The sequence below is a fragment of the Schistocerca americana genome, chromosome 1, assembly GCF_021461395.2.
Source record: "Schistocerca americana isolate TAMUIC-IGC-003095 chromosome 1, iqSchAmer2.1, whole genome shotgun sequence".
Lineage (NCBI taxonomy): Eukaryota > Metazoa > Arthropoda > Insecta > Orthoptera > Acrididae > Schistocerca > Schistocerca americana.
The window spans coordinates 513,920,431-513,929,516 of NC_060119.1; the positions used below are offsets into that span (position 1 = coordinate 513,920,431).

A 9,086-nucleotide genomic window follows, 5' to 3' on the forward strand; every position below is an offset into this window, starting at 1 on the left:
TAGTTCCTCCCAAATAGATTTTTACAAGTCAGGTTTAATGTCCAGATTACTGTTGTCTTTGATCCACTAGTCTCACAGGCGAGGCTCATTCCTCACAGGACCAATCAAAAGCTTGCTGTCAATTTTCGCCATCATTGTGTTTTGTCGGGTTGAAATATCGGACTGGAAATAAACATTTTTAGTGCGTCAACTGGTTGATCCGTATAACCGGGCGTCATCTGTTGTTGTCATATCGGGCTTCCGTTTCCACTGTAGGCATTTACATCGTACTGTAGTCTCCTTCTGAAAACGGATTTATTTGTCAAGATCGCTATATTAACACAGTTACTGGATTAATAGTTTCGGCAAAATGTATTGCCATCTTCAGTACTATAAAAGAAAAACATGCCGAGGTTACAGGGTTACTGCTATATAAATATTTAGGAGGGCATACACAACAGCTCAATGACAAAAATTGCGTACCCATAACACCGGACAGTGGCAGCTACATGATGCAATGGTTAAACAGTGCTGTCACTTTCGGAATAAAATAATAACTTTCACAAAATTTCGCTCATATGGACGAACACAATCCAAAGTCAAAATATAATAATGAATACCTCTAATAAGTGAAATTTGTATTGTATGATGTAGCTACCGCTGCTCGGTTTTATGGATATATAATTTTTGTCGTTGAGCTGTTGTGTGTGGCCCACTACATTTTTTATGTGGATGTAGTCCTGTAACCTCGACATGTTTTCTTTATATAGATCTGAAGATGTGAACACATATTCCCGAAACTATCAGTCTAGTAATTGTGTTAATATTGCGAGCTCCGCAAATAAGTTGGTTTTCACACAAAGATTGTTGCTGTTGTTGTTGCGGTCTTCAATCCAGAGACTGGTTTGATGCAGCTCTCCATGCTACTCTATCCTGAGCAAGCTTCTTCATCTCCCAGTACCTACTGCAACCTACATCCCTCTCCCTCTGCTTATGCATTCATCTCTTGGTCTCCCTCTACGATTTTTACCCTCCACGCTGCCCTCCAGAACTAAATTGGTGATCCCTTGGCACCTCAGAACAGGTCCTACCAACCGATCCTTTCATCTAGTCAAGTTGTGCCACAAATTTCTCTTCTCCCCAATTCTATTCAATACCCTCCTCATTAGTTATGTGATTTGTCCATCCAATCTTCACCATTCTTCTGTAGCACCACATTTCGAAGGCTTCCATTCTCTTCTTGTCTAAACTATTTATCGTCCACGTTTCACTTCCATGCATGTCTACGTTCCATACAAATACTTTCAGAAACGACTTCCTGACACTTAAATCTATACCCGATGTTAACAAATTTCTCTTCTTCAGAAACGCTTTCCTTGCAATTGCCAGTCTACATTTTATATCCTCTCTACTTCGACCATCATCAGTTATTTTGCTCCCCAAATAGCAAAACTCGTTTACTACGGCAAGTGTCTCATTCCCTCAGCATCAGCCAATTTAATTCGACTGCATTCCATTATCCTCTTTTTGCTTTTGTTGATTTTCATCTTATATCCTCCTTTCAAGACACTGTCCATTGCGTTCAACAGCTCTTCCAGGTCCTTTGTTGTCTCTGACAGAATTACAATGTCATTGGCGAACCTCAACGTTTTTATTTCTTCTCCATGGATTTTAATTCCTACTCCAAATTTTTTTACTGCTTGCTCAATATACAGATTGAATAACATCGGGAATAGGCTACAACCCTGTCTCACTCCCTTCCCAACCACTGCTTCCCTTTCATGTCCTTCGACTCTTATAACGGCTATCTGGTTTCTGTACAAATTGTAAACAGCCTTTCGCTCCCTGTATTTTACCCCTGCCACCGTCAGAATTTGATAGAAAGTATTCCAGTCAACATTGTCAAAAGCTTACTCTAAGTCTACAAATGCTAGAAACGTAAGTTTGCCTTTTCTTAATCTATCTTCTAAGATAAGTCGAAGGGTCAGTATTGCCTCACGTGTTCCAACATTTCTGCGGAATCCAAACTGGTCTTCGCCGAGGTCGGCTGCCGCGCGGGATTAGTCGAGCGGTCTTAGGCGCTGCAGTCATGGACTGTGGGGCTGATCCCGGCGGAGGTTCGAGTCCTCCCTCGGGCATGGGTGTGTGTGTTTGTCCTTAGGATAATTTAGATTAAGGAGTGTGTAAGCTTAGGGACTGATGACCTTAGCAGTTAAGTCGCATAAGATTTCACACACATCTGAACATTTTTCGAGGTCGACTTCTGCCAGTTTTTCCATTCGTCTGTAAGGAGTTCGTGTTCGTATTTTGCAGCTGTGACTTATTAAACTGATAGTTTGGTAATTTTCACATCTGTCAACACCTGCTTTCTTTGGGATTGGAATTATTAATTTCTTCTTGAAGCCTGAGGGTTTTTCGCCTGTATCATACACCTTGCTCACTAGATGGTAGAATTTTTTCTGGGCTGGCTCTCCCAAGGCTATCAGTAGTTCTAATGGAATGTTGTCTACTCCCGGGGCCTTGTTTCGACTTAGGTCTTTCAGTGCTCTGTCAAACTCTTCATGCAGGATCATATCTCCCATTTCATCTTCATCTACATCCTCTTCCATTTCCATAATATTGTCCTCCTATTCATCGCCCTTGTATAGACCCTCTATATACCCGTTCCGCCTATCTGCTTTCCCTTCTTTGCTTAGAACTGGGTTTCCATCTGAGCTCTTGATATTCATACAAGTGGTTCTCTTTCCTCCAAAGGTCTATTTAACTTTCCTGTAGCAGTATCTATCTTACTCCTAGTGAGATATGCCTCTACATCCTTACATTTGTCCTCTAGCCATCCCTGCTTTACAGTGCAAATTCATAGATCGCTTCCTGCACTGCTTGACCATGCCAGGTAACCGTAACTTCCATTGTAGTTTTGGTGTTAGTTTCCATTCATTTGTCGCCACCGGAAAGCTGCGGATCCGTTGTAAGTGTAGCCTCATATAAAGTTTCTTGCCAGATTATTATGTGAAGGCCACAAAGTGTCAGTAGGACGCGAAAGTTAATATACTTTCTGATTTTACTCTCGCTTATTATATCGGATGTTTCGGATTTCTGGACAGCGAACAAAATTAAATGTTTCAAAACTTAGAGCACAAAAATTATGAGGGCTCTTTTGTATAATTTCAGAACTATAGTATGATCCGGATGTTGACAAGCTAATCAAAAATTTATAATGTGTTACTCTTACGTTCGGCCGTCATGTGAAGCAACACTATGAGAGGTAGTAGTAATCGGTAAATTAGATACTATGTTGCAATTCGTAAAATGAAGTGGTGTAAACAAAGCAGACGCCTCTTGCAGAAAGCTGATAGTATTTTCTCAGATATGCCACGATTGACGATAATTACAAGTGAACAAAACAAGTACTCATTAAATCTACACTGATATTGATACAAAATCACTGAGAGATGTAAGTCGAAACAAGGCCCATGGAGTAGATGACATTTACATGACATTCTCTCAGAATTATTGAGATCCTAGGTAGAGCCAATTACGGCATAACTTTTCCACCGAGTTTGCATAATACATTAGACAGAGAAAATTTCCTCAGATTGTAAGAAGAATGTAATAACTGCAGTTCCAAAGGAAGCAGGCGCAGACACCTACCTGACAGAAGGTTCACCGAACCACCTTCAAGCTACTTCCTTACCGTTCCACTCTCGAATGGCGCACGGGAAAAACGAGCACTTACATTTTTCTGTGGGAGCTCTGATTTACCGTATTTTATCATGATGGTCATTTCTCGCTACGTAGGTTGGTGCCAATAGAAAATTTTCGCAATAGAACGAGAAAGATGGTTATTGACATTTCACAAGAAGATGCTGCCGCGACGAAATACGCCTTTGTTTTAATGACTACCACTCCATTCCATGTATGTATGATATTCACTGCACTCTCTCCTGTATTTCATGATAATACAAAACGAGCTGTTCTTCTTCGAACTTTTTCGATGTCATCCGTCAGTCCCACTTGATGCGGATTCCACACCGCACAGCAATACTCCAGAAGATGGCGGACAAGCGTAGTGTAAGCAGCTTCTTTAGCAGTCCTGTTGCACTTTCTAAGTGTTCTGCCAATAAATTGCAGCCTTTGGTTTGCTTTCCCCACAACATTATCAACGTGATCATTCCATTTTAAGTTATTTCTAATTGTAATCCGTAAGGATTTAGATTTGTGTGAGTTATAGTGTAATCGAAATTTAGCGGATATCTTTTGATGTGAATAGTACCGGACCATCAGTGAAGCCATGGGTGCAAAATATTGACACGAATTATTGGCAGAAGAGTGGGAAATCTGGTAGAAGCCAACCTTGGGGAAGAACAGTTTGCATTCCGCAGATATGTAGGAACACACGAGGCAATATTAACCCTGCATCTTATCTTAGAAGAAAGGCCGATGAAACGTAAACTTGCATTTATAGAAAAAGCTTTTGACGATGTGGAATGGACTACAACCTATGAAATTTTTAAAGTAGTATTGATAAAGAGCAGAAGGACATCGAAGGGAAGCAGTAATTGATCACAGAGTGAAACAGGGTTCCGGCATGACCCAATGTTATTTAATATGTACATTGAGCAAGCAGTGAAGGAAACTAAGGAGCCATTTGGAAAAGGAATTAAGGTATCGAGAAGAAACAGAAACGCTGAGGTTTACCGACAACATCGTAATTCTGTCAGAGTGGCAATGGACTTGAAAGAGCAGACAGTTGAGCGGAATAGGTAACATCTTGAACGAGGATAGCAAGATGAATATCAGCAAAAGTAAAACAAAGAGTATGGTAAATGTTGTATAAGATAATTACCATATTGTACAACTATAATGAAAGTCTTGTTAAGACCGAACGCATTTCACTTTATTCTACAGCATCTTCAGCAGTCACTGTAACAATGTGTTTTTTTTTCTCTCTTAGAATTTAATTTGTTAGGATCATGAACAGTTAGGCTGCTTTAATTACTATTACAAAAAGTTTCAATTCTTACCGTTACTCACAACAAAAAATCTGTGAGTAATGGTAAGAAATAAAACTATTAAAACTGTTTTTGTAGCAGTAAGCAAAAGCATCCAAACTGTTCATGATCCTAACAAACAAAACTGTAAGAGAAAAAACCACATTGTTACAGTGATCACTGAAGATGCTTTAGAATAAAGCGAAACGAGTTTGTTCTTAATAATAGTTCCATTACAGTTGAAAAAGTCGGTAGTAACCTATACACAAGTTAGGAGTGTGCATGTAGTCGAATTAAATCAGGGAATTAGATTACAAAACGAGACATCAAAAGTGGCGGATGAGTTTTGCTGTTCGGGCAATAAAATAATTGATGATAGCCAAAGTAGAAAGTATATCAAATGCAAACTGGTTATATCGAGAAAAGACATTTTTAAAGAGGAATTTGTCAACATCGAATATAAATTCAGATGTCAAGAATCCTTTTATGAAGGTATTTGTTTGGAGTGTAGCTTTATACGGCAGACTATAAGCAGTTTAGAACTTTTGAAGTGAATCGAAATTTTCGACTGAAATCGTCTCACAAATGACGCATAGCATGTCCTTCCGCAACGGTGAGCGCCTCGACGGCGGCGCCGAGCGTGCGCGCGGCGCGGCATCCATCGACCGTAGTGATTGCCGAATTTGCGGGCGCATCCCACGTGCGGGACACACACGGCTGCTCGATGCGCCGTCTGTCATTCGCGCGTGCAGCTTCCGACACTAGCAAAGTACACACCTCGTGCAATTGAAGTGTGGTGCCACAGAAACATGGGTAGTTAGAGTAACTAATGAGGAGGTACTGAATCGAACTGGGGAAATAAGAAATTTATAGCACAACTTGACTAAAAGAAGGAATCGCTTGATAGGGCACATCTTGCAGCATCAAGGAAAAGTCGTTTTGGTAATGAAGGTAAGTGCTTGGAGGGGGGGGGGGGGGGGGGACGGTGGGAGGGAACATAGGCTTGAATACTGTAAGCAGATTCAGATAGATGTAGGTTGCAGTAGTTATTCGGAAATGAAGAAAGTTGTGCACAGTAGGCTTACAGAGTGGCGTGGAGAGCTGCATTAAACAAGTCTTCAGACTGAAGACCGCAACAACATTAATACAAAAGCACAGACTTCTCAGACTAAAGTGTGTTTCAAAATTCAGTACGTGGACTTGAAGACTTTGTAGCGTTTATTAGCGTTTATTACGTCCAGCTTACAATTATAAATAAAACAACAAAGGAAAGAGCAACTCAAACAGTTTTTCTTACAACTGTTCAATATGAACACATCAAGTCATTAGGCGACTTCTTCCCAAGCTTTGATCAGCGCGTCTGGAGTAACGTTTGCATCAATGCTGTTTCACTTCAGGTTTGTCTCGTTGCAACTGTATCATTTCATGACGATTTGCTGACCATAGATGCAAACATTGTGTGTGTTCAGATTTCCACTTCGGTGAAATATCGATCCATCACTGAAAATGACATGTTGAGAAAAATTTTCATCGACATGCAGAAACATTTCGTTTCCAAAGTTGGCACATAAAGCGTAGTCTGTAGGCTTTAGAGCTCGTAACAACTGCTAGCGATAAAGACGTAGTTATAAGCATCTCCTTAAAAGTCTCCACATACACGTCACTGGAATTGCTAATTCACGACTAGCCTTCCCAATTGATTTCTTGGGGCTGCGCGTGATAGACTCTCATTCGTTCAACAGGTTCTTCACTCACTCTTGGTCGTTCTATACTCTTCCTTCTGTGAATAAGTCTACAAACAAAAACGTATGAGTTGCTCTTTCATTTGATGTATTGTTTATAACTTTATGTTGAGTGTAATAAATGCTACAAAATCTTGAAACCCGTACGTTAATTTTGAATGTGGAAACTTTCACCCAGTAGAATACAGAAATTTGCAGGCACGTTGAGGTCCTATTCTGAGACAAGTTCTTCACACGGGTAGGACAAAGGTCACTCTAGGACGAGCGCACGCGGCGCGAGCCTCACCTGTAGCTGCGTGCTGTGTTGCGGTGTGGACCCTGCTGCCGCCGCTGCGCGCACAGAAGTGAAAGCCGCTGCGCTGCGTGCAGCTTTATGCCGTCTGCAGCGGGCCGGCTCCCTACCCGCCGTCGTCTGGCCACCGCCCGTCCGCGGAAACCACGGAATCCGCTATACCGCATCTCACTACATCGGGCTCGGTCCTCTGGCGTCAAAGTGCGAGCCCGAAAACCGAAAGGTCACGGGGTCGAATCCTGGTCAGACCTTGTCATTTTTTTATCTGCATTTACGATAGACTCCACTTTTGAAACAGCATGTCCCTTTTCCCCGGTAGGATTTTTTGGGCAGGAAGAGGGCGTGCATGGCGCCGAAGTGGCGTCTAATTGAAAGCACTTGCTGGAAAAAAAATTAATTACAATTTTGGCCAGCAGATGCAAAACTGAAGCTGTGAATGCAAGAAAATTGTATAGAGACGTTTCCATGTGTAGTGGATTAGGGACGGGATGTGGGCAAAATAGGTCAAACAAATGAGAAAAGCGCAATGTTGATTTTACTACAGGGTGGTCCATTGATAGCGACCGGACCAAATATCTCACGAAATAGGCATCAAACGAAAAAACTACAAGAACGAAACTCGTCTAGCTTGAAGGGGGAAACCAGATGGCGCTGTGGTTGGCCCGCTAGAAAGCGCTGCCGTAGGTCAAACGGATATCAACTGCGTTTTTTCAAATAGGAACCCCCATTTTTATTACATATTCGTGTAGTACGTAAAGAAATATGAATGTTTTAGTTGGACCACTTTTTTCGCTTTGTGATAGATGGCGCTGTAATAGTCACAAACCTATAAGTACGTGGTATCACGTAACATTCCACCAGTGCGGACAGTATTTGCTTCGTGATACGTTACCCGTGTCAAAATGGACCGTTTACCAATTGCGGAAAAGGTCGATATCGTGTTGATGTATGGCTATTGTGATCAAAATGCCCAACGGGCGTGTGCTATGTATGCTGCTCGGTATCCTGGACGACACCGTCCAAGTGTCCGGACCGTTCGCCGGATAGTTACGTTATTTAAGGAAACAGGAAGTGTTCAGCCACATGTGAAACGTCAACCACGACCTGCAACGAATGATGATGCCCAAGTAGGTGTTTTAGCTGCTGTCGCGGCTAATCCGCACATCAGTAGCAGACAAACTGCGCGAGAATCGGGAATCGCAAACACGTCGGTGTTGAGAATGCTACATCAACATCGACTGCACCCGTTCCATATTTCTGTGCACCAGGAATTGCATGGCGACGACTTTGAACGTCGTGTACAGTTCAGCCACTGGACACAAGAGAAATTACGGGACGATGACAGATTTTTTGCACGCGTTCTATTTAGCGACGGAGCGTCATTCACCAACAGCGGTAACGTAAATCGGCATAATATGCGCTACTGGGCAACGAAAAATGCACGATGGCTGCGACAAGTGGAACATCAGCGACCTTGGCGGGTTAATGTATGGTCCTGCATTATGGGAGGAAGGATAATTGGCCCCCATTTTATCGATAGCAATCTAAATGGTGCGATGTATGCTGAATTCCTACGTAATGTTCTACCGATGTTACTACAAGATGTTTCACTACATGACAGAATGGCGATGTACTTCCAACATTATGGATGTCTGGCACATAGCTCGCATGCGGTAGAAGCCGTCTTGAATAGCATATTTCATAACAGGTGGATTGGTCGTCGAAGCACCATGGATTTATTTCTGTGGGGAAAGTTGAAGGATATTTGCTATCGTGATCCACCAACAACGCCTGACAACATGCGCCAGCGCATTGTCAATGCATGTGCGAACATTACGGAAGGCGAACTACTCGCTGTTGAGAGGAATGTCGTTACACGTATTGCCAAATGCACTGAGATTGACGGACATCATATTGAGCATTTATTGCATTAATGTGGTAGTTACAGGTAATCACGCTGTAACAGCATGCGTTCTCAGAAATGATAAGTTCACAAAGGTACATGTATCACATTGGAACAACCGAAATAAAATGTTCAAACGTACCTACGTTCTGTATTTTAATTTAAAAAACCTACCTGTT

At 42.0% G+C, this 9,086-nt stretch overlaps 1 protein-coding gene across 1 annotated transcript in view; it reads right to left on the reverse strand.

The window, feature by feature from the left end:
- The window catches only part of LOC124624497 (alpha-tocopherol transfer protein-like), a 109,788-nt gene extending 102,741 nt beyond the window's left edge, over positions 1 to 7,047 (reverse strand). The window contains exon 1 of the mRNA XM_047149110.1: positions 6,999 to 7,047. The gene's annotated coding sequence lies outside the window, so the exon portion shown is untranslated. The remainder of the gene's footprint in view (positions 1 to 6,998) is intronic.
- Positions 7,048 to 9,086: the final 2,039 nt, after the last annotated feature.